Genomic DNA, 27,675 nt, shown 5'->3' with positions numbered 1-27,675 from the left:
TGAACAAGTTCTTCCTACGAAGCTTTATTGGCATTGGGGTGAATTCACAAAACTGGTTCCCACTTTTGCCAACGAAGGAATTTGGCGAAAGTGGGAACTTCAATTTTTTATGTGTTCGAGCGAAATAGGGGTGTTTGCTCGAACTACCCCTTGGAGTTCGAACGAACCACGTTGCGGACCTGGGTTCGCTCGAACTGCGGGTGACTTTTGGCTTCAAGTGAACCCAATAAAATATTAATATTTTATGGGGTTCGCTCGAACCCCCCATTCGCTTGAACCGTTTTTCACTTAGGGTTTTTAAAAACATTTATAAAAAGTGAAAGTGACAGTTAAAGGGTCATTATCAAAGTTGTCTTTTTCTATTTGGTGGGTGTTGGATCGAACCAGTCGTCAGCATCACATCACCAAGCTTTGTCTGCAGCAGCTAGCGTCTTTCATATTTCAGTTTTTGACCTTTATTATATCAGGTGCATAAAATAACCCTTTGTTTGGTTTAATAATGTCTTTTTTTATTAAATTAATAAATAATTTTTTTTTTAATTAAATAATTGTATATAGTTATTGTTTTTCAATATTTTAGAAAAATGTTTGATAATTTATTGTTTTTCATTATTTTAGAAAAATGTTTGATAATTTAATGTTTTGACTGAAATGTGTCAATTTGTTTTTAAAATTACATAATTGTATATATGTATATTTTTTTCAACATTTTAAAAAATTGTTATGAAAAACATAGAAAACTAGGGTAGTAAATCAGAACTTAGAAAAACATTAGCAAAAAAAGAAAATTAGAAAAATGTCGCAAACCTAAATATAATAAATTAAACTTTAGAAAAATTGATAAATTTTAATTTAAATAAACATTAGAAAATTTGGATAACAAATTTAACCAAATTAGACAAAATAAATCCTCTACAAAGTGACCCATTTTCAGAACCTATTACACGCACAACATGACCCCTTAAGACCACATATACCCTGATGACACTATACGTTCCCTTAGGAGGTCATAGAGGATCACATATAGCATACTAGTGTACATATGCCATTCCCTTTAGGATCACATAGTGTCCTAAGGGGTCATACGTGGTCGTAAGGGGTCACACATGTGTTATAACACATGTGTGACCCCTTAGAACCACATATGACCCCTTATAAAATTTTAGTGTGAATGACATACCCCTTGGCCCATCAAATAGTGTCTTAACACATGTGTGGCCCATTAGAACTGCATATGACCCTTTATAAAATCCTAGTGTGAATGACATACCCCTTCTAGTCCATCACATAGTGTCTTAAGGGATCCTATGTGGTCCTAAGGGGTCACACATGCATTAACACATGTGTGACCCCTTAGTAGGTCACATAGGACCCCTTATAACATCCTACTATACATTTGACATTCCCCTTAGGATCACATAGTGTCCTAAGGGGTCATATGTGGTCCTGAGGGGTTATGCATGCGTTATAACATATGCATGACCCCTTAGAACTGCATATGACCCCTTATAAAATTCTAGTGTGAACGACATACCCCTTAGTCCATCACATAGTGTCTTAAGGGGTCGTATGTTGCCCTAACGGGTCACGCATGCATTAATGCATGCGTGACCACTTAGTAGGTCATATATGATCCCTTATAACATCCTACTATACATATGATATTCCCCTTAGGATCATATAGTGTCCTAAGGGGTCATATGCGGTCCTTAGGGGTCATGCATGTGTTATAACACATGCATGACCCATTAGAATCGCATATGACCCCTTATAAAATCCTAGTGTGAACGTCATACCCCTTAGTTTATCACATAGTGTCTTAAGGGGTCATATGTGGTCCTAAGGGGTCACGCATGCATTGGCACATGCGTGACCCCTTAGTAGGTCACATATGACCCCTTATAACATCCTACTGTACATATGACATTTCCTATGTGTCCTAAGGGGTCATATGTGGTCCTGATGCGTAACGCATGTGTTATAACACATGTGTCACCCCTTAGTAGGTCACATATGACCCCATATAACATCTTATTGTACATATGACATTCCCCTTAGGATCATATAGTGTCCTAAGGGGTCATATGTGGTCCTGACCCATTAGAACCACATATGACCCCTTATAAAATCCTAGTGTGAACAACATACCCCTTAGTTCATCAGATAGTGTCTTAAGGGGTCGTATGTGGTCCTAAGGGGTCACCCATGCATTGACACATGTGTGACCCCTTAGTAGGTCACATATGACTCCTTGTAACATCCTACTATACATATGACATTCCCCTTAGGATCATATAGTGTCCTAACACATGCATGACCCCTTAGAACTGCATATGACCCCTTATAAAATCCTAGTGTGAACGTCATACCCCTTAGTCCATCACATAGTGTCTTAAGGGGTCGTATGTGGTCCTAAGGGGTCACGCATGCATTAACACATGCGTGACCCCTTAGTAGGTCACATATGACCCCTTATAACATCCTACTATATATATGAAATTTCCTATGTGTCCTAAGGGGTCATATGACCCCTTATAACATCCTACTATACATATGACATTCCCCTTAGGATCATATAGTGTCCTAACATATGCATGACACCTTAGAACTGCATATGATCCCTTATAAAATCCTAGTGTGAACGTCATACCCTTTAGTCCATCACATAGTGTCTTAAGGGGTCATATGTGGTCCTAAGGGGTCATGCATGCATTGACACATGCCTGACTCCTTAGTAGGTCACATATGACATTTCCTATGTGTCCTAAGGGGTCATATGTGGTCCTGATGGGTCACGCATGTGTTATAACACATGCGTGACCCATTAGTAGGTCACATATGACCCCTTATAACATCCTATTGTACATATGACATTCCCCTTAGGATCATATAGTGTCCTAAGGGGTCATATGTGGTCCTGACCCATTAGAACCACATATGACCCCTCATAAAATCCTAGTGTGAACAACATACCCCTTAGTTCATCACATAGTGTCTTAAGGGGTCGTATGTGGTCCTAAGGGGTCACCCATGCATTGACACATGCGTGACCCCTTAGTAGGTCACATATGACCCCTTGTAACATCCTACTATACATATGACATTCCTCTTAGGATCATATAGTGTCCTAACACATGCATGACCCCTTAGAACTGCATATGACCCCTTATAAAATCCTAGTGTGAATGTCATACCCCTTAGTCCATCACATAGTGTCTTAAGGGGTCGTATGTGGTCCTAAGGGGTCACGCATGCATTAACACATGCGTGACCCCTTAGTAGGTCACATATGACCCCTTATAACATCCTACTATATATATGAAATTTCCTATGTGTCCTAAGGGGTCATATGACCCCTTATAACATCCTACTGTAAATATGACATTCCCCTTAGGATCATATAGTGTCCTAACATATGCATGACCCCTTAGAATCGCATATGACCGCTTATAAAATCATAGTGTGAACGTCATACCCTTTAGTCCATCACATAGTGTCTTAAGGGATCGTATGTGGTCCTAAGGGGTCATGCATGCATTGACACATGTGTGACCCCTTAGTAGGCCACATATGACCCCTTATAACATCCTACTGTACATATAACATTTCCTATGTGTCCTAAGGGGTCATATGACCCCTTATAACTTCTTACTGTACATATGACATTCCCCTTAGGATCATATAGTGTCCTAACATATGCATGACCCCTTAGAACCGCATATGACCCATTATAAAATCCTAGTGTGAACGACATACCCCTTAGTCCATCACATAGTATCTTAAGGGGTCATATTACATTCCCATTAAGATCACATATTGTAGATTGAATACTTTTATAATCATATGGGCCCAAATATATTCATATCCAGGCCCAAATGTTATATATCATGTTGTTGAATTTTTTATGTATGTCAAAGATTTAAATATACACGTGTTAGATCTTTCTATCTCTTTGAAATATATGTTATCTCTAGATCTGTAATATATGTTATCTCTCTCTCTCACTAAAATATTTGAAATTTTTACATGTATTTTTTGAAAATGAAAATGATCTCTCTCTCTCTCATGAAGATTTATATGTATAATCTCTCTCTCTCTCTACTTACGTATTTATTTTAACTTTATGACATGTACCTAGATAGATGGCATCCCAAGATATACCTTTGCAGGCTCTTGATCAGGATCCACCTGTGCAGGCTCCACATCAGGAGCCACACATTGATGATGTTGATCCTCCATAGCAGGATCCCCCCTTTCCCGACATTGCTACTATTTTTCAGTACAGTGATCGGGAGTTGCATAGGTTAAGGACCATATTAGATGACCCTCATACTGATGGCATGTACAAGAGTACATGCACATCTATTTTTGATAGTTTATGGACATTGAGGGACCACTTAGTTTCTCATACCTCATTCTCACCTGAGGTTATAGAGGATATATATAGACAGTTGAGGAGTGAGGTGAGGGGTCCTCATTCTTTTACTAATTGGGTGGGGGTGGTCTCGAAGGAGACCATCAAGGAGAGATGCTTTCCACAATATCAGGAGAAGAGTAAGGCGAGGGGATATCAGGTTACTAGATGTATCGACCCACAGGTTGCATCAGTGATTTACCCATGCTTCTTAGCTGCCCATGGTCATTATCCTAATAACGACCAGATACCATTATACTTTGCACAACAAGTATTTGCTGAGGTTCATTGTCAGATGAAACCAAACTACCTTGATATTCTAGGATATTATGGACAGGGGAGGGGCAAGATTGCTGATAGAGATGCATATCGTAGGCATGATAGAGATATGCCTAGACACAGGGACCTTGTTGGCCAGAGATTTCCTGCAGTAGTCCCAGCCATGGCACCCATAGCAAATCACATTGTGATTGCTTCTCAGAGAGAAGCAATTGATAGGATTGGATAGATTGCATCAGTAGGAGCCACCATATCTTCTGATAGGGTGGACAGATATATGATGACTCGACCATGTTCGCGATTATCCACAGATGATGCATCTTCTATTCATGGGGGGGCTTCAGATTCAGATGATCAGTATATTTCTGCTAGCATCCCCTCCCCAGATGAGCTAGTAGCTATAGTCGAAGGTAGTAGACATGTATAGATGTCATAGTATTTAGCCGAGGACCTACTACATGCTTATAGTTTTATTTCATCTCGACTTGGGATACCATTGGCTAATGTTAGAGAGGAGATTCTCAGAGATGGTCAGGCTACAGTGGCATCGATGCATACCCTGAGGCAGTCACAACATTCTCATTAGTCTATGCATGCTCCAGGCACTGACCCACCTACAGATCACTCTGTTGCTGCAGAGGAGGAGCTACGAGCTGATTAGGTCCATATCATAGATGAGGGTCGCTTGGATTCATTTGAGGAGGAGATACGAGCTGATCAGGTCCATATCACAGATGAGGGTTTGGACTCATTTGAGGATCAGCTGAGAACTTTGAGCCATACTAGATTTATGGACATGCTACTACAGTCAGACACTTCATCCACGATGCTCACTCATCTAGTTAGCCCCTTGCACTCCTCAATGATACATACAACTAGAGAGAGATATGCAGGCATGAGTGATGTTGTTGATATGATCATGGGATAGGATCAGACTATACAACCTACTCCAGGTGATACACAGGTATGTAAATGTACATGTGCGTTTAAATTTTTAGAAGATATGTATACATGTTGAAAATTTGTAGGATAAATCTATATATATAGATCATGTTTAATAAATAATCTAGAGTTCTAAGTTTTAATTTGTAGATCATTTAAATTGATCATGGACTAATCCTTAAATTGACAATTAGCTCATGTCACTCCTTTCTTGAGCTCTGAGTGTGTGTGTAGGAGAGATTCTTTAGATGCTGTTAGTGTACAGGTTAGTTATGGTTTTTGGTACATATATGTACATGTATGTATACATGCATGTTACAATTTATATTTAAATTTTTATTTAACTCTACTTGGATTTGATGTACATGCACGTCTAGAGATATAGATATATTATATTTAATATTTAAATAAATTCTACTTTTGCAGGACTCCCCCTCAGATGGTCGCTCAGTTTGTAGCCGACATGATCCCTGTTGATTTGCTCCATACTTTATAGCTCATTTACATTTATCTTTTTATAGACTTTCATACTATATATATTCATGCACATACATGGAGTTTAGAATAGATTATACTTTATACCCGGTTTGTGTTTGATCAGATTTATACATACATTTGACTATGTTAGATTTATACATACATTTGATTAGATTAAATTTATACATGTTTGAATCTTATATTAGATTTATACTATGTTTGATTAGATTAGATTTAAATACATGTTTGATTAGATTGTATATTTCACATGCATATATGTAATGAAGTTTAGACTAGATTATACTTTATATCTCCATTGTGTTTGATACTAGGATTATATATATTTCCACTGCATCATGTGATATGAAGTTTAGACTAGAGATTATATATATTTCATGCACATGTACATGTGTTAGATTATATATTCCATGTGCACATGTACATACATGTTAGATTATATATGTACTTTATGTTCGATGAACTGGATTGGATATATATATATATATATATATATATATATATATATATATATATATATATATATATATATATATATCACGTGCACATGTTAGAAATACAAGTAGATATGCATTAAAATTTAAAAGAACATGTTCAAACAAACTTAGAGTATGTATGAAATGAACAAACTAAACTTAATAGGTCATGTATTGAATAGTTCACATGTGGTATGTGAGCTTCTAGGTATGTATACTGTAGTTAAATAGTTGACAACATGTACATGTCCTAATTACAAATGTCCTAATTCCATATTATATCAATTTTACAAATGTACATATTACACTCTAATTTAAATATGCATTTTTTAATTAAATTATTTTAACTAGTGGTCCTTACAAATTAGATGCATTTAGAATTAGATACAGTACCTTATACATACAAATTAAACATGCATTTAAACATGCACATGTACTTGAATTAACTTTGAATACATCCTAATTTGATATAATGTATTTAAACTTAAAAAATATTTATCCTTTAGTTTCAAAACAAGTTAAGAGATCTAGAATTTATCTTGAGTATTAATTCAATTAATGTGGGCTGAACCACATGTGTACTTTGGATTACTAAATATATATATAGTTCATACCACATCAAGTGGTTCAGAACGCTCTTCAATAACACTTAATATTTTGTCATGATCTTCACTATCTAGTCTCCACTTTTGAAACTACCCTCGATGTGGAACTGTTTGAAGAATTAGGCCAACAAAAATGACCAAGTGACTCTACTAATATACCTTGTTGTCAATTTGGTATTCACTGAAATGAATCCCATGTTGAACAATTTTAACTTGTTTGAAATATGTCCCTTGCACTACAACTGATCCTGCATGTACATGTATATAAGAAACATGAGAAATTAAAATTTTCCATGCGTAAGTGATTTGTACATGTACATATTCAAATCAGAACTCAAACCTGTGGGAAATGACATTCCATCACTCATCTCATATTTTGATAACTTCTTTCTCTCTTCTGTGCAACACAATAAATAATAACTAACACCTTCTATATTTCCATCTTCTGGTATGACTACAAAAATATCTCCTGCAATTTGACACAAGTTAAATAAATTCTAAGTTATATGTCATTTTTAAGGAAATATTTACATGTGTACGTCATGTATGTACCTTTTTTAATCAATCCTGAAATATGATCGTAATCACCAGAAATCAAAGGAATGTCTTCAAAGTTTTCATCCTCATTTGAATCCTCGTTTGTGTCAGAAACATCTAGTGGCAACATTTTCCATTCACTAACATATCCAAGCTCTTGGTTCTTGCAATTAACATAGTTTTTGAAAATGCATTCAGAAAAAAAACATGAATAATCCCTAGTGTATAATATCCATGGGCGATTATCTGTACTCATGACACAATGCAAAGATCTTGTCCTCTCCATGCTCTTGCATCCATGCATTTATTTTCTATCCACATCTACAAAATGTACATGTGTACAAGAATGTACATGTAGATCAAGTTGTTAAATTGAAACATTTGAACTAAGAACATTTTTTTAAAAATTAAATAAAATACTAAAAGAGAACACGTACCGGTTATCTCCCAAAACACTCTATATGGAATGGGTTTCTATGTTCTCGATGATGATTCCCCAAGATAATTAGGTTGCTCAAAGTGTTTCTTACACCATTCAAAAACATCATGTGCATCTTCTATACCTTCTCCTATGTACTTTATTTGATGCTTTCTTCGAGCACGTTTGATACAAGCTCTTGCACCATCATGTTCACCCTTTCCATGACCACTCTCAAACAAACTCCAAACATGTGGTATTTTGTCATTTCGATGATATCTACATAGTGCATAAAATGGCCTTGAAGATTTGAATAGTGCCGCACATCCATCAGACCAAACAAAATGTTTAACTATTGTTATGCCTCTATCTTTCAAATATTCAAAAAACTTCTTAAAGCAATGTTGTACAAAAAGTGGGTCGTGCTCCTTATCCTCACTGATATAGAAGTGGTACTCTTTCTTAATGACATGATTTTCAAATGTACTATCAACACCATCCAAATTCATCTATGCATGTTGATAACACACATGCACCAAAATAGTGATTTGCTTTGAAAAGTAATACTCTGATTGAATCTCTTTTTGATGTGCAAAAGAGTAATTCTCTGCAAAGTCAACTACAGATAGAATAGTTCCAAGTGGGAAAGTGTCTCTTAATATTTTAAATTGTTCTGCTTGCCACTTGGCATAAAAATGATGGCATATGTATGGTTTTATCAACTTACAAAAATTTTCTATAAATGTTCCAATAGGTATTTCCTCTTCTACATAATCTACCCTTGTAGATTCCTTTCCAAATTTTGTTTCAAATTTTTTGTACTTGTAACTCTTGCAATTTACCATCTTCCTCGTGTCAGTATCTTCATCTCTCAAAGGCAATTTAGCCAAGTCCCCACATGTTCCACAAATTCCTCTTATGCAATTTATTTGACCGGTTGCATTATCATCTGATTTATCACATAAGATGGATGTTATGAATTGACTTGTTTGTTTAGGAGGAGCATTTTCAAAACCATCACTATCTTCTCTAATCTTTCGAAACACCTGATAGTACAAGTCAAATTCGATGTGATAACGACAAGAACAAGTTTCAAAAACTTTATTTAACTTCACATAATATGGCCTTAACTATTCAAACATGGTTTGTCCAATCTTTATATGAGGGTTATTTTTAGTAAAAAATACATACAATTCATGTTTTGTTGTGTCTATCCAATGTTTTACATGGAGATCATAACGATAAGGACCAATCCTTTGCTTGATAACATCTCTACTATTTGATGAAGGACGAGTATTATCATTCCAAAAACTTGTCACAAAGTTCCTAACAACATCTTCAATTCTATCAAAATGAGGAGCTCTACACATAATTGCCCAATTCCCTTATGAGGTAGTATCATCCAAAATCTTTCTCCTTTTAACATATTTAGATATTGTCCTTCTACTAAAACCAAACTCAGATGATAGTGAAGAGATTTTTCTTTTTTGAGACAATCTTTCATTTACTAAAGATGTCAACATTACTCTTCTTGAAATGGTCTTATCTAGTTTTCGAGATTTTTTACCAATGTTCACCAAACCTTTCTTAATGTTATCAACAATAGATTTTTGTAGCTGAGAAGTTTTCCTCTTTTGACTTGTTGTATCTATACCCAACAATTTAATTGGATCTATTAGGTCTTTATGACTAAGTACAATTGATAACAATTGAGCTTTTTCTAGTGTAGTATCAAGATTGTTGAAATGAGACATTATTTCTTTTCCACTTTTATTCATTGACCTTCTTTTAGTATGTCTAGGTTCTTCACTGAGATGTTTCAACTCATCCACATCCATTTCAAGTAAATGATCTAAATTTTTATAAGAAATATTTCTCTTCACCTGTTTAGCTAGATCCACAATATGCTCATCCATATCAGTGGTAGGAGGTAAGGAGCCTGACCACTCTCCTTCAAAGGTCTCCATTGGTTCAACTTGGACAATCTCCTCCCTATGTTCATCAACTATACTATGTTCTTCAACAAGTTCGTTTGCCTCGACTCTCGCTTCAGAACTCCCTTCTTCTCGAGCCCGTTCTGAACATAATTTAAGAGTTTGTGTAAGGTTTGTGAATTAATCAGAGATTAATTAATTAGGTTTAAGAATAGGGGTGAATTTGGCTTAAAGCTTTGTAACATGTTAAAATTGGCCCATTCAATTTGGTTTATTAAATTTAATTACTTTCAGGACCTTATTGTTAATACTCTAAATAAATTACCTGTTTAGGTTTAAAGTTCAATTTGTTCTCAGGTTAGGATTAAAGTTCAATCTCTAATTTTGTGCAATAATTTAACACATAAAATAAAATTTTGATAAATTAGAAATTCCAATTTTGAAAATTAAAAGTACAATTATTTTGATGCATGCATACGATAAAGGTGACCTCATATTATTTTTTTATGGACCATAATGTAGGTGGACTATAATTTGTCACATCTGTGTATATTTAAGACCTATTATTGCATAATAGACCCCCTAATCTGAAATGTTTTTGCATGTACGTGAAGTCATATAAATAGTTCACCTAAATTATTCAACATGTTTAATAGACCTTATAAATTTATGTCACATTTAAGACCTATAATCAATGTAATAGTCCTAATAGGCCTTATTATTAAAATCAATATGACCACGTATGAAAAAACATTTCACAATTAATATACTTAACTCCCCTTAAGATAGATATATAATGTGATATTAAAGGACCTATCACATGAAATTACTTGTACATGTAGATTAAATAATCAATATATATATATATATATAATTTAGAACTTAGAAATTATGACATAATAGGTCTTATTAATTTTATGACTTAATAGGTCTTATCTATTATAAATGGACTTAATTATTTAGGAGAAAAATGCAATTACACAACAAGTAAGTTGATGGAATTTGAAATTTGCAAATGCACATGTATTATCTCAAAATAATTATGCTTTCCAATTAAAATGAGATTATTTTTAATCCTATTATTTCCAATTAATTTAATTAAGATTTTTAAATTAATTTTCATTAAAAATATTAGATTAAAAATATTGAACTAATTAATTGTTATGTAATACATATTAAATTAAATAGAAATAAAATTAAAAATACATACTTGCTTCAAGATATCTTTGTCTTCTTTGTTCTCAATATCTTTCTTCCGTTTCGGGAGAATAATTCATTGAAGTCTTTTTTTGCCTTCTCTTCTTGTTCCCCATGCTTTTACAAAAAACCTTCAAATTATTGCCCTCAAAATAATTTTCAAATGTCTTCTCTCATCCAAATATGCGAATTATTTTAATCATTTGTGTGATAAAAAATGAAAAAAATTATGGACATTTATACGACTCCACAAATGAAAAAAAAAAAAAAATGTGTTGGCTAGAGTTCGAACGAAACCCGACAGTTAAAAATGGTCGGGTTCATTCGAACATGACCATTACAAAAAAGTACGGGCCAAAATCGAGCCCATTGGTTCGAGTGAATGGGGGAACGCTCGAACCCCTTATGGTTCGAGCGAACCCCATTCACTCGAAATACTATTCATTTGAACCCTTCAATTAGAAGTTTTTCCCAAAAATTTTCAGAGTTCTGAAGAATTAATGACTTCGGAGCTTTGGTTCAAAGAACAAATTAAATAATATTAATAACCCAAAAATATTAGATTGTAGTACTCAGAGCAAGCTTTCCAAAGAGTATAATTTTGTTATATTTTGAATTTATTATGTTCTTGTTTTTTTAATTTTATGGAAAATTGGTTTTTCACCGAACATGAACTTCTCTGTTCAACACATTGGGAATAATAAGAAACTAATTCAAAAAAATTCTCAAAAATATCTATGCCCCTGGTATTGATGTCTTCTTTCTAACAAAAAAAAAAAAATTGAATTTTGATTTATATAGAACAAGTTATGTGTTCAAACGTAAACCTATGTCTGAATTATGACTGGTCAGACTTCAAAACTTTATAAAATGAAAAATATTGAACATATCACTATAAAACCAAATGCAAGCCCTCGATATTGATGTTACAAACCAGAATTTGAAATAATTGAGTTTTTATCATTTATAGAAAAAAATTTATGTATTTCGGGAGGCACATCACTCTTAAAAAATGTAGATTGTTGTAAAAATCTACTTTTCCAAGGAGATGGAAAATTTGAAAAAAAAATCCTTCAAAAAAATTGAAAAAAATGTATGTAGAATCTACAAACAAAATGCTAGAAATCAATTTACATCATCTTCAAATTTTTAATAGTTTAAAAGTTAGAGTTCTTGGAAGTTGAAGATTATTTTAAAAATGTACATCTCAGTGTCAAAAGTGGCAAAAAAGTGGGAACCATTATTGTGAATTCACCCATTGGTGTATCCATAAACACCAGTTATGAGCCCGTATTCTCAACCAAAAATATCTTAGGGGTGTTTCTTATTTTGAGGTTCCTCACTATCCTTTAGAAGAAAGTGGTTCGATGATTTGGGATACTTTGAAAGTGGGGTCTTAGATGATTAAGTGTGTGCTTTTCTGGATCTGTCATTCTGCATCATATGCTCTTTATTGTTTAGATTCTTAGGATGGTCACCCACCTATTCTCTCTTTCTGCCCTCATCTTTAGTCCCTTTTTGATGCTTTTACTATGGCTAGCTGGGACACTATTGAGAATTACAAGATTGCAAAGCATTGTGGTTTGGTTGTTACCTACCACTGGAAGCATCCTTGTGAGTGGCCACTTGGAGTTCTCAGCTTTTGGCTTCCCATGTTTGTAATTATTTGAGGGGCTCTGATTTTTTGGCTTGGGATGGTTCTAATGTGTCTAGGAACTACTATGTGTTTGTTGGTTATAAACAGCTGGGTAGGTAGTTGTTTGGGGATATTGAGGTCTCGTGGTGGAAGCAAGTTTGCCACAAGTTGTCTTCGCTCAAGTGTAATTTCTTCATGTGATTGGTGGCTCAAAAATAATGTCTCACATGAGATAATATGTGCAATCATGGTTTCAATGGTCCCTCAATGTGTATGCTCTATTGTGATGTTGCGGAGAGTGTCTCTCATCTCTTCTTCCAGTGTTCTTATGCTAGGTAGATTTGGCATTTTTGGTGTTGGGTGTAGGATGTGCCTTGTAGGCATGTTTCCTTGTGGGTTGAGTTTGTCGATTGGTGGGGCAAGGCCCCTATTTCCATTTCCTTCCTTCATTATCTAGAACCTTTGGTTCTAGATAAATCGTCATATTTTTCAGAATGTGTGGTTGGTCGCCCCTTTCATGTTGTGGAAAATCTTGCATTCTCTGGGAGAAAATGTTGCGGCTAAGTGTGATATGATTGAATTGGTGGTTCCTTGTGATATTGGGTGTTTTATCATCTTCATCTACCTCCTCAGAAATGATAGTTCATGCACAATAGATGTAGACACCCTACTTCGAAGGTGAATAGAGAGGGAAGATGGTCTCCTTGTCTTCAAGGAGTTCTAAAAATTAATACGGATGACTCTTCTCATGGAAACCCTGGTCATGTGTGCATTGGAGGTATGGGTCGACACAGCTCTGGAGATGTTCAGTTTATTTTTCTATTTATATGGGTCTTCATTCAAATAATTTAATGGAGGCTTAGGACATTTTATTAGCTCTAGAGCGTACAAGAAAATTGGGGTGGCCCATGATCATATGTGGACGATATTTAAATGGGGTTAGTTGGCATTTGGCTTTGATTGTTGATTAGATTCTCAACCTTTGTGCTTCTCTGGAGTCTGTTACTTTAACCCATATTCCTAGAGAATGGAATGGTGTTGTTGATTTTTTGGCCAAGTGGGCCTCTGATCATATTCATGATTGGAACATTATGGATTGGGGTCAGTTACCCCCAATTTTTTCACAACAATTGCTTAACTTATTTGATCTTGATAAGGCTATGGAATGCCCTTTCTTTGTACTTCTTCTTGCTTTTAATAAATTTTTACCCCTCCTTTATGTTTAACAATAAAAAGAATGATCAATGGCTATCTATTTAACCTACAAAGAACAAGTAATTCATGGTGCTTAGGGGAGATGATCTATTAGTTGGGAATCCTAACTTCAAACTTTTCAAAATTCTATGTGGAAATTTCAAAATCACTTTCAATTTTTTATAGAAACTTAGTTTGAAAGTCCCCTACTTATAACCAAGGTTTTAGAGCCACAACATCACATATAATGTCACATCAACATACGCTTGCCAAGGCTTCCAAAACAACCTAAAAAAAATGAGATGGACACTTTTGCACTGATCTAGCATCACATGATTTGTTGAGTTTTACATCGAAAGGATATATTTCATTCAATTATGGGTAGTTGTCATCAACAATAACAACTTGAAATGGTACAAGAAATCCACACATACTTCTCCCCTAAACTGGTCAAGGGAAGCCACACATGCTACTACCCTAAGGTAATCAAGTTGCTCTGGTGATGGATTTTGTTTGCTGTCATGTAATTCATAACTTTAGATGGTAGATATACTAGAGTTTATAGCTACCACTTTGCTATTCAAAATCATTTCTAGCACAAGGAGAAAATTTCCCTCCCCAACTACTTGTTATGCGCCCTCAATGCCGAGATTATGGATATTATCTCTAATCCGATGACTAACCCTGCTTTACATGAGGGTCTTATGGTGGTTCTATACAACCATATTAAGAACATCAATATTTAATAGGCTATATCTGAGGTATCTGAGTTAGATGAGGATTTGGGTGATTTGGCTAATAAAGATGATGAAGGATACGACACAAAGGTGGATGTTGAGGTGGACCCCCATACCACCGAGATGAGAAAGCGTAAAAGGAAAACAGGTCAAGAGGAATAGGGTAAAGGGTCGATCAGTCGAAAACAGAAGGGGGAGGATGATGACAGTTGGTACAAGGAAGAAGAGGAGAGTGAACATGACATGGAGATAGACAGCGAGGAGGTTCAATTATCTCAAGCTAGAAGAAAAAGGAGAATATGCTGAGAGGTGAGGAGTTGAGAGATAAGAACCACTTGCCGTTTCGTACTGGCTCCAAGGATCAGAGTAAGGGCTTGGCTAGGGAGAATACCCCCAATAAGGAAATTAATATAGAAGAGTGGAAGGAGGTGGGTCTAGAGGTGAACTTGGACCCTGTGGGAGACGAGGCTTGGGATGGCTCCCCTCTGGACTTTGACCTCTGTATCAAAAATGTTATGAATGCTTCAATAAGGTCTTCTTTTAGGTTGAGAAGGAAATAAAAAGCATAAAAGCCAAGCAGGTCTAGGAAGCTAGCAAACTTGAAGCTTTGTAAGCTATTGGCATTGATAAATTCAGCTCTCTACCTGACTACTTAAGTGAGCTAACTAAAGCTATCAACAATGCGGAGGAAATTATAAATGCCCAATGCAATAGCTTTCAAACCCTGGAAGATAGAGTTGGGGCAACTAAAAAGAAGATGGAATGGATTGAGAAAACCTTAAAAAAGATTGGGGAGAAGAGTTTACAAGATTTGAAAGGCCGCCTCTGATAGTATCAAGTTCCTTATCAACAAACTTGAACATGTCTAGGGGGAAAAGGCCCCCGAGGACACTACAAAGGAGAAGGATGGAACCGCTGAAGATAAGGACATTGAATATGTTAAGAGGACTGATGTGACAATGGAGCAATTGGAGCTGGAATTTGCCTAATTGTTAAAGAACTTCACCTAGGCTTGGTTGTTCTTCTCTGCTTTTTCTGTTGTCTAGTGTTTAGTTTCTTTGTGTTGTATCTTTTTGCTATTGGCTTTTTGTTTTCGGCCAATTGTCTTTTTGGTGGCTTCTGTCTTTTTTTTTTCTGGTGGACTCTAATGGCTATATTTTCAATATTTGATGTAAAGGGATTCAGAGGCCCTTCAAAACCTATTTTCCCCTAATCAAAAACAACTTTAAAGTCACAACTATTGCTGCAATGTTGTAAAAAAAGTTGGACATTAAATCAATAAGTGTGAGTATTAAATCAACAAATGCTATACAACAATTGGAACACACTCAACTAATAGATCCTCTCCCCTAGTTACAACATATGAACAATAGAAGGAAAGTGACTATTTTTGACCTATTTCCTCCCCCAAAATTTTTCAATCAATGCTACTTTGGATTTTCTTTATAATTTAAATTTTTCTTGTGTGAATATTGAGAGCAAATCTATCTTAGGAATCGATCCATAAAAATAAAAAAGAAGTGAGATTAGATAGTGAACAGAGATCTCCATGTTCATTGATGACATATAACTCGATGAACAAGTTTATTTCTACGACATGGGCATGGATAACTTTACGGTTGATACTTCATAGTCAATGTTAGAACAAAGTGAGTCATTGAATGTCCAAGTGCAAATTTTAGCTAATCAAGATGTCGTGTGGCATATGTATTTTGATGGATTATGTTCTAAAGAATGGTTAGGTGCAAGTTTCCATTTCATTGTATCGAATGGTAAAACATTCACATTTTCGTACAGATTTTAGCTAATCGAGATAGTTTGTGCCATATGTATTTTGATGTATTATGATCTAAACAATGGTTAGGTGTAAGTTTACATTTCATTGTATCGAATGGAAAAACTTTCAATTTATTTTTTCTTCTAAATTTTTAATGAACAATAGCATAGAATAGTATGAGGTACAAACATGGAATTAAAATGTTAAGATCCTTTGGAGATTTTGAATAGGTACTTTCACATGTTAGAGAGAAATTTTCTTCAAAGACAAAAGAGAGAAACAATATAAGTTCATAGTTTTGGATTCTTTTGTTGTTTTTTCTATTGAATGGATTGACAAACCAAAAAAATCTCATGCCAAAATTTTTAGCTAATATTGCTTTTATCAAAGATGATATTACTGTTCCAAGAATTTTAAAGTTTGAAGTTAAGATAATTTTAAAGTTTGAAGTTAAGATAAGACCCTCTCTTTTAGACAACATCTATAATTGGTGGGTATTTAATGAAGACACTAATTTGTTGAAATTTCAGCATTGTACTAATGAATACCATTCACAAGAAATATATTTTAAAGAATTTTTTCAAGTGGTGGATGTAAAAGAAACTATTTTTGGGAATAACTAATAAGACATCAAATTGATTGATGAGAACAAAAATATTTTTGATAATGCTGATATACAAACTTCAAATCTTGAATCAAATCCTATATAATAACTCTCCCAAAAATATCTATATTAGCAATGAAATGAATTAAGAAAGTAGGAGTATGATCATTAGTACTCAATAAATATAGTTTTGTGTTTGCATGGTCCTATGAAGATCTTCAAAGACATATGAACATGACTTATTCTAAACTGGGATACATTTGAAGCCAGATGTCGAGACTTTCAATAAAAAGAAGAGGCGTATCGAACCAACTTGGGCACCAAAAAATTATCAAATAAGTGATGAATTTTAGCGATTGTACAATCCTAAAGCCTATTAGACATTCCACTTGGATCTCTAATTTAGTTTGTTATAGAAATAAATATGCAGAAACAAGATTACATATACGTATAGTTTAAAAATTTGAATGTGTCTTCACTTAAAGATTATCATCCATTGTCAAATATGGAGAGTAGGTTACAGAAGGTTAATGATTGTGATTTTTTGTCAATGATAAATGGTTTCTCAAGGTAATCAGGTTAAAGTGTAGTAAGAAGAGCAATAGAAGACTCCTTTCATAACACCATGAGCCACCTATGTTATGAAAGCATATTATTTGGGTTGACTAATGCTGGAGCAAAACTTCAAGGAGCCGTGGATGTTGCATGCTTTTATTTGACTGGTATAATTGTGGTGGTCTGTCATGATGATTTAATAACCTTTTCAAAGAAATATGAACATCATTGTATCCATATAAAAAAATATTGGATATCTCCCAACCCAAAGAAATGTATATTTGGGGTAATTGAGGGAAAGCTATTAGGTCATATAGTTTCAAAGGATGGGATAAGAATAGATACTTCTAGAGTGGTAGAAATTGATTAAATTCCAATCCCCAAAACCATCAAAGGAATTCAATCCTTCTTCATCTTGTTAAATTTGGTATCGATATTTGTTCCTAACATTACAAAGATCACAAAATCAATCTCAGATATGTTGCAGAAAGGAAAGAAAATAGATTAGGAAGAAGATTTTGTCAAGGAAGCCATAAAACAAGTACCATTTTAAACTCCCCTAATTTAAGTAAGCCTTTCTATTCTCATTTGCATCTTTTGACATGGTAGCTATTATTATGTTATAGAATAATGAAATTGGATTTGAGCATCCCATTGTACTTTTTGGAAAATTCGTACAAGCTATTGGGATCAGGTATGATATTATGAACCAGTAGGCTTGTGCCTTATTAAAGTCTATTGAGTATTTTAGGCCTTACTTAGTAAGAGCTAAATAATTCCCTATCTACTTAACATTACATTGAAGGATGTTTTTGTCCAACAAGAGGTCATTAGAAAAATATTCATTTGGATCAACAAGATCTAGGAGTTCAATAATAATGTTCAATAATAATGTTCAAATCACCAAGCTTGTCAATCACTAGGGATTAGCCTATTAATGGACTAATCCAATCTTGAAGTTGCATAGGTGAATAATATAGAACATAAGGTTTGTGGTTTAGAATAAACTCCTTGGTATAAGAATGTTATCTATTATTCGACACATATGAATTACCCAAATGAACTAAATAATAACAAAAAAAAAACATTAAAGCTGTAGGTAATACATTGTATTTTTTAATAGAAGGAGACCTTTATTAGAGAAATAGAAATTGTATTTTTGTAGTACAAATAAAAATTGGGCTAGGATAATTCTAGATGAAATCCATAATGGAGCATGTAGTGGGTATTATTTGCTAATGCAGAAAACTTGGTTAGAAAGTCTGAATCTTGCTAATTATTTTCGCAAACTCAAGTATCTGCTGCATTTCCCTTCAGACCTATGAATTTAGTATCTCCTTTCATTGGTGGAATATAGATATTATTGGAGAGATAAAAAATAAATAACAATGGTGCACAAAGGTGGATTCTAGTGCCAATAAACTACTTCAGGAAATGGATAGAATTTATCCCCACAAAGTAAGACCTAAGGAAAGTTTTCATGGATTTCATTATGAAAAACACAATCAGCAAGTTTGGGATGCCAGTAAAGTTTTTAGAAACCTATAAATTAATCAAATTTTATTTAATTAATTTTCTGTTATAACATAGTTAATCTTACTAATTATGTTCTCTCGTCTTTCCTCCAAAATTATTAATTAAATTATATTTAATTAATTATTTCACTTTTATATAATTAATTTATCAATTAATTATTTACCTTATTAATTCTTGTAAATCTTGATTTATTTTATTAAATCAAAACTCTATTTTAGCCAAATATTCTAATATTCCTCTAATCTTGGTTAGTTAATTAATTCCCAATTAATTATCTAATTCCCATTATTCATACATTATTTTATATTCCTTGTAATTTTTAATTCCTCACACCTACCCAAGTCAACATTTGACAACCCTCTTAAATGACATGCATGGACAAGTCACTTTCAAATCTCCACGTCACCTTTTGACCACATGAAATAATGGGTGCTCACACATGTGTGTGAATCCTCTTTCCAATAATCACACTACCCTTCCCTCTTTTCTACATTTTTCATTCTATCTCTCTTAAAAATCTTCCACTTTTCCATATGTGTGTCCGCATAACATTCTCAGGTTCTTCCCAAGTTGTACTCACAAATGTATGAGAACACATTACCCTCTTCCCCATGACAAGTGTTCTTCCCAACAATCTCCACATTATAACACTTGTCACAAGCCTATGACTTCAATCCCTACCCTTCATCAACTCCTAATCCTCACCATCCATTTTCCTTACCAAATTCTATAAATTGGAGCCTCCTCCCTTCATTCCATAACACAAATTCATGCTAAACTTATGTTGCCATTTTGACTCCATAAATCCATTGTTAAATCATGTTTATGTTATACCATTGGAAAGAACTCCACATAGCATCCAAATCTAAGATAAAATCAAGTGATCAAGGGTGTAATCATTTTATCTATATCCGAAGAGTATCAAGGTATAATATTTTGTTTGTATTAGTTTTAACATTCAAACATTAAGTTGAATATTTATTTTCATAGCTTTCAAAGTTGATTCTTTTCAATACCATGGGTATTTAGGTCGAATGATTTTATTACCTTTTACAACAATTGTGGAATTTGTATATCTTATTTATCACCTTATAATACAAACATAAATGGACAAGATGAATCATGAAACAAGATCTTGATGAAGAAAATGAAAAATGTGTTCGAGAAAAATAAGAAACTATCAGACTCTAAAATAAAATTATCATCATGAATTGATAATGTAACCATCAAAAAAGCTATAGGAAAATATTTATTTATATTCATTTATGGTATGGATGAAAGGTTACCAATCAATATTCTACTGCCAGTTTATAAGTATATTTAAAAATTAAACAATGATATTTTTTGGTAGGTGTAGTGAAATCAGGGTTTCACCCATTATAGGCTTGTAAAACAACAAATCTCACAAAACCAACAAAAACTTTAAAAGAATGTGTTGATAGATCTAGCAGAAATTCAATTAGAGAAAAGGGTTGGGATAATAATTAAATTTACTTGCTTTTTGTTTCCCCTTATAGAGTCAAAATTGGATTTGAATTTTAAATTTATTAGATAAAACAATGGAGAATCGGAGTATAGTATTAATAACAAAGTATTCCATATTTTTTATAGAGCCAAAAATAGAGATTTGAGAAGTGGAATTGAAGAAGAACCCGTAGGTAAAAATCTCATTGAAATTTCCAAGACTAGGCTGGTAGGGAACCTAGTCCTCCAACTTCTACATGGGAAAGCGAGATGTTTTTTGGATCAGGGAGATGCAAAGGATCCACTATCAAAAGATCGAGAAAAAATACTAGGATCTAAGTGGTGGGGCTACTTAGTCATTCACTTTTCGCTCCTATAAAAGATGAACCTATTCATTGTTGTCTATTTTATTAGGTTATTTTATTGTACCATCCTAATCATTTTCTTGCACATAGTAAGAGAGGAAAAAGGTTGTGGATAGGGATTTTCATCGGATCAAACCTCGGTTAAGGAATTAACCTTGAAATTGAAATGATAATTTAAATGAAAATAGAATTCAATTGTAGCAAGATGCATTCCTTTTGAAGGAAAGACTAGATTTGAAATTGATTGTTTGTAATTGAAGTTGATACCTTCATGAAGCTTTCTTGAATCATCACACAAGGGTTTAGGATGTCATGTAGAATGTCTCCATGCAAGGGTTTTCATGGATGGTCTCTTGAATGCTTAAAGTTGACTTAATCTCTCCTTCAATGCTCAACTTCTTGCTCACTTGAACTGAATTTTATATAGTGTAATTGAGAGGGAGATCCAACTTAGGCTTTTACTTACACCTCAAATCAAAGGGGTAGACATCCTTTTATACTTAAAAATCTAAAAATTATTTTAATTTTTGGAGTAGGCTGACATGGGACCTAAATTTTGACCACTTAAATTGACCATTAATGGGACCAAATTTGGGTCCTCACTAGGAAGAATAGTGTGGTGGGGTAACTTGATCTATATCTAGGACCAAGGCACCCTAGCACCCTAGTCCTATTAGTTAGGACTCATATTTGAATTGAGCAGAGAAACAGAGTTGAAAATGTGGATTTCGGGAAGGTGTGAGAAAAATCAAAGTAAAAATTAGTCTCTAAAAGAAATATGCCAATGTGAGGTCTAGGTTAGGAGAAAATTTTATATGGATACAATTTATGAAGCTAAATTTAACCCCCACTTTAGTGATAGTATGAGACTACACCACTAGTCATGGTAAACTACAAAGTCACATCAAAAAACATTCGCCAACATGTACCAAATAGACAAGGCATACCAAGCCCCTAGGGAGTTTTAGGGTCTTCCACTATAATATTGAGATAAAACGTACAACACGTGCAAGGGAAAGAGCATGAATATACTAGTCTAGTAAGATTTGTACTTACTATGAATCATGAAAAATTAAATTTTGGAATACAAACTTACAAAAAAAGGCTAAGTTTGCGAAGTAACTTGAATAGAAAATATGTCATTGGTGTATGCATTTAAAGTGTAACGTTAAGTCAAGTGTATGCCCCTACCTTAAAGAGATTGTTTATGCCTTATTGAGAGAAATATCTTTAAGGTAGATCATGGATCCAAATGACATTAATGTTACCATAATGAGATTCCACTTTCTCATATGTAATCCCCACTTTGTCAATAATTAATTTTGCATGGATCAATTTTTGGAAAAGAATCTCTAAAATGCATTAATTCTCTTGATAGTGGAAAATCATGAACCTTTCTATATAATTTATGATAAATTTCAAAAAGGGGCTATGACATTTTGATGAAAAATAATTTCTTGAGTTCTTGTAAAAACATGTTAGAAATAGGAAGATTTTTGTAGACAATTGTATTGTAGGAGATTTTTTATTTTTCAATTTTTTGAGGAGATCATACCAAGCTTGAAGGAATGATTAAAGAAGGATACTTGGGGGATTTGGAGGTGATTCAACATCAAGATATTACGATCAATCCATCTTCCCTTCTTGTCTATTTCTTGTTTTGAAATTTTTTTATGTACTTATAAGAAAAAGGGAAAGAATTCTACTTGCATTCATTTTTCTATAGTGGATTTGTATAGGTCTGATAGTGAAAATTTAGATACTAATAAGGGGATAAAAATTTGTTTATGGAATATATAATGAAAATGAGAAAAAATCTTTAAATCGCTTCTATTTTCTTCACTTTGGATTCTATTATTTTCAAGAAATTTTAGTTTCAAAAAAAGTATAATAACATATATATAATATTTCTTTTCTTTTCTTTTTATAAAAAAATAAATAAAGAAAGATTTATATGATTTTTTTCTTTTAAAGAGAATTGTGTAACTTTTTTTTCTTTGTGCAAATAAATTAAACTCTCTGTGAATTCCTTGAATATACAATCCTCTATGCAAATTTATTTCTCCAATCGATTTATTGCTTGTGATTAATCATTCCTCGATATTTAATCCTTTGTGAATAGATATCTTTGTCTACATCTATCTCTGAAAGGATTCACCTCTGAAAAATAATTATCCCTATGAATACTATTCTCTATGTATATATATATACTTCTAAGGAAATTCATCTTTGAGGGTAAACATCTTTAAATTTAATGCACCTAGGAATGATTTATTTTCCCCAAAATTAAATTACCCCTTAGGAATAAATTTATTTCTTTGTGTATAATCTACCAGGGAATAATTTATTTTCTCTATGTATATTACCTCTTGGATTTACTTATTTTCAATGTTTTTATTTATCTCTAAGATTAATCTATTCCCCTGTGTTTAATTATTCTTCACAATAATACTTTCCCTTATATTTGTTTCTCTCTGAACTACACTTAACGCCTAATAAAGATGCAACAATAGTGTTTGTGGCATAGTCCCCATAAATCACCGGGGAGTAATAAAGGTAATATTGACATTAAAATCGAAGGGGCAGGTAATCCCCCTTCGATCGATAATATAAAAAAAAAGAATTTAGAAGAATTTTATATTCGCTCACTTAATCTTAGAAAGCCCCATTAGGGTTGGATGAGTGTGACGCTTTTGGAATATTATTTTATCCTGATATTTTTTTTTAAACGATTGATAATGGGTCAAGGGTGACACTCATGATAAGAAATAGGACCTAGTTATTTTAGACCACAAGTGAAAGGCTACCATGAGCCTTTTCTTAGAGCTACCATCGTGCATAGCAACCACAGAGCAACTGTCTGGGACATTGACCCTAGAAAGGGTTTTGTACCCACCAAAATAGTTTACATTAGGCCCTAGTTAGAAAACAAAACTACATACTTTACACCTTGATCCCATGCCGAAACGTGTATGCAAGAGGTCTAGGGATAGAGTTGTCCCTAGTACTTAGGTGTTGGGGGATGGGTTCAAGGATTTTGGTTAAAGGTGAGAAGATGGATTTTTTTTGAATTCTCCTCATCTCTCAATTAAAAGGTATAGAATTTACTAATTGAAAGATTTAAAATATTTCAACGCATACTCAGAAAAGAATCCCATATGGATTCGCTTGACTTCCTAAGGCTTTAGGCCAAATTTTGAGGCAGAACTCAAGCTTATATTATGTTGTTTATTTACTCCTAAGGACGGTGACCTCGGTGCACTTCCAGTATGGGAGTGTAGTATTTAGAGTGTGAATCAGGACCCAGATGGTCGGGATGAGTCTAAAGTGTTTGGCCATAGCACTTCCTATTCCTTGAATAGATGCCTACCCCGCTTGGGTAGATCCCTATGCTGAATTAGATAGATGGAACCTCCTGTCTTGTATGGATGGATGCCTAACACATATGGTTAGATGTTCATCCTAGCGGGATGAATGACTATCCCATTTGGATGGATGCTGAGAGTATGCGATTGAATCAAACACAAATAAGAACATATGATAAAAAAAGTGGTTCAAAATTTTGGGTTTAGCTAAGTGGGTTATTACAATTATGAATAAGAAAACACACAAAAGAGAATCCATGACATGAATGAAGCTATTTAGGAAAATCATCTACCTCCTAGTCTTGCTGACCACTATTTAGGGATGATAGACAATATGAAAGAGGAGCCACATCAAGCATAGTAGAGGGAGGTACTACAAGTTCCAAACAATGACCATGCTCTAGTGATGAATCACTTTGTTTGTCACTAAAAGATAGGATTGATGCTTTTGAAAAATGTGAATATAACTCATCGTTAATCTCAAGAAACTCATGCATATCATCAGATTCATTAGGATTCAAGTTTTGTTATCATGAAAAACATTATTATCATCATCTCTATCATCATCTAAATTAATCATAATAGGATATTAACAAAAAATGAAGTTGATGGTACCAAGACAAAATTGGATTCCTTCGGGGAGGAAATGGTTTGGGAAGCAAGGTCTTGAGCCTTAGCATGATGTCTTCATTGATTTTCTCTCACACAATAATTCCTTTAAGCTTTAGTTGACAATTACAAAGGTTAAGGTTCAATCAACATAGGCTTAATTTCTTCTAGGTTATAGGGGAGGAATGGAAGAAATCGCAATAGATTGAGAGATATGGGATACCAAAAAATTTACTTTAAAAGAATGTACCAGGTGGTACTGTAGAATATATAGGAGTAATATAAGTAGTAGGAATAAAACTAGGTTTGAGATGAGGAAGATAAATATCCATAGGTGTAGGGTCTCTAGTTTTACTCAAAGCCATTGTCATCTCATTTTTCCATTTTTGGTAAGATAAGTGTAATGGTGAAAAAGGTGAATGATGGAGAGATCAAGAGGAAAACTTTTCTTCCCTCTGAGGAGAGATGAGTTTCATTGTGGATTTCTCTTCAAAAACTTTATCCACATTACATTAAAGGGGGGGGCAGGGAATTCACTAGATCCAATCCCTTAAGAAAGAGATTGAATACTAAATGAATTGATAATGGTGTGAAATGACAAGCTAAAACCTCTTTTAGAATGGAAAATGGTTGAATTATGTGTTGTAAGACTAAGTGTAAAAGTAGCAAAGAACTGATTATAACTTGAAATAGAAGCATGGCTTGAAGTTGTGTACCTGGATCTCGCTATCATATGTCGAGATGAAGTTACCCTGTGAATTTGAGGAAAAGTTGTCAGGACCTTGCTGAAAGTGCCCATGATCTTCCAAAAAATTTGCAAAACGAAAAGGGTTTTTCCACCTTTGCAAATAAAGTTTGAATCTGTAAACACAGCTGGACACCTGCAACCTACACACATAAAAGAGAGGAAAAGGGGTTGGGATTGGGGGTTTGGCTCAAGGGAGATTGTAGATAGAATGTAGGTAGATTTACTTCTATTGAATTGAATGTTGAAAGGGATCTCCTCGTCAATGGTTGAATCCTTGACTTGAATGTCACACCTAGCCTTGAATGGAGACTTGAAAATGCTCAATACTGGAAAGGAACGCGTGAATGCTTGAATTTATGCAAATGGGAGGGAAAATGAGACTTATACACTCATCAATTAGGGTTAATTAGCTGATTTTTCATCACAGGATGACACAGGGAAAGTTTTCCCACTTTAAGTGCAAATTCCAATGCAAAGATAGGATAGAGGGGGCCCCAAAATATGGGAGGGATAGGGGCCCCATGCCTCTATCCTAGGGGGGAAAGGGGCACCACTCCCCTGTCCTACCCTTGTCTTAGAACAGGAAGCAAGTTCAGGTAGTGTGGAGGGAAGAAAAAGTGTAGTTTCCGGGGATGAGCAAGTCTCGGGTCTCGAATCAAGATTGGGGATTCCATTCGCCAACATGAAGACCCTAATGTGGTCGCAAATTGGAAGGGTTGCCATTCTATGACACTACACTTAGCCCCCACTTCAGCGGGAGTATAAGCATACGCCAATACTATCGGTAAAGTACAAGGAAACAAGATTGAAAGAATTCTACCACATCAAGGAAGCAAGATGCACCAAGCCCCTGGTGGACTAAGGATCTTATGACATCAATTGATAAAGTAAAAGGGAAGATGAAGAAAGGAAAACCATGACTGCAAGTAGCAAGGCTCCCCTCACTATGTCATGAAAAGAAAAGATACTAAAATTATGAAGCAAATCCAAGTTCACTAAATAAATTTAAGTATCAAGAAGGAAAATATGAGTGGAGTGTATTCCCCCACATTAAAACGATCGTGCATGCCTTATTGGGAGAGATTTATTTAAGGTAGGATACACTCAAGAGAGAAAAAAGGGAGCACGTTATCGCAAAGATTTAACCCCCAATCGAAAAATAAACCCAACGATAATGAACAAAAAACATGAGGTAGTTTCAATTTCCTCGGGGTCAGTATGTTGTATGATAACTCATGTATATCATATATGTATGTGCATATAATAATTGCCATTCCCCAAAGAAAGGACTCTACCTTGGGAGAAAGGGAATAGAGGATGTCTTTTTAAGTCAATATGAAAGAGACCAATAGAGATCTCAATGTTTTGTATCATCCTCAAGTAGACATTAAGGGAAAAATAGAAGAACAGGGATACACATAGAAAAATAGTCACAAAGAGCAAGAGAGGAGAAAGGGAGAAGATCTAGAATGCTAATATTGATAATCTAGCATAACACCCGCATCTCGATCTTGCTGATCACTATTTTGGGAAGGCGTGCAACACACTAGAGGACAAACATCGAGCACAAAAGATGGAGCTAACAAAAGATCCAAACAAGGACTATGCTCATGGGCTAAATCACTTTGTTCGATTCTAGGAGATAGGATTAGGGTTTTTGAAAATTTAGTTGATAAATTTTGTCCACATCAACATATTCATAGTCACTATCAAAAGTATCAGGAGTCGTATTTCCATCATGAATAACTTTTTAACTCATTTCTTCATCAAGATTAATAGAAAGAGGAG

Source organism: Cryptomeria japonica, chromosome 5 (genome assembly GCF_030272615.1).
Source record: "Cryptomeria japonica chromosome 5, Sugi_1.0, whole genome shotgun sequence".
NCBI lineage: Eukaryota > Viridiplantae > Streptophyta > Pinopsida > Cupressales > Cupressaceae > Cryptomeria > Cryptomeria japonica.
The sequence above is the reverse complement of the archived record's forward strand: the minus strand, read 5'-3'. Positions refer to the sequence as shown.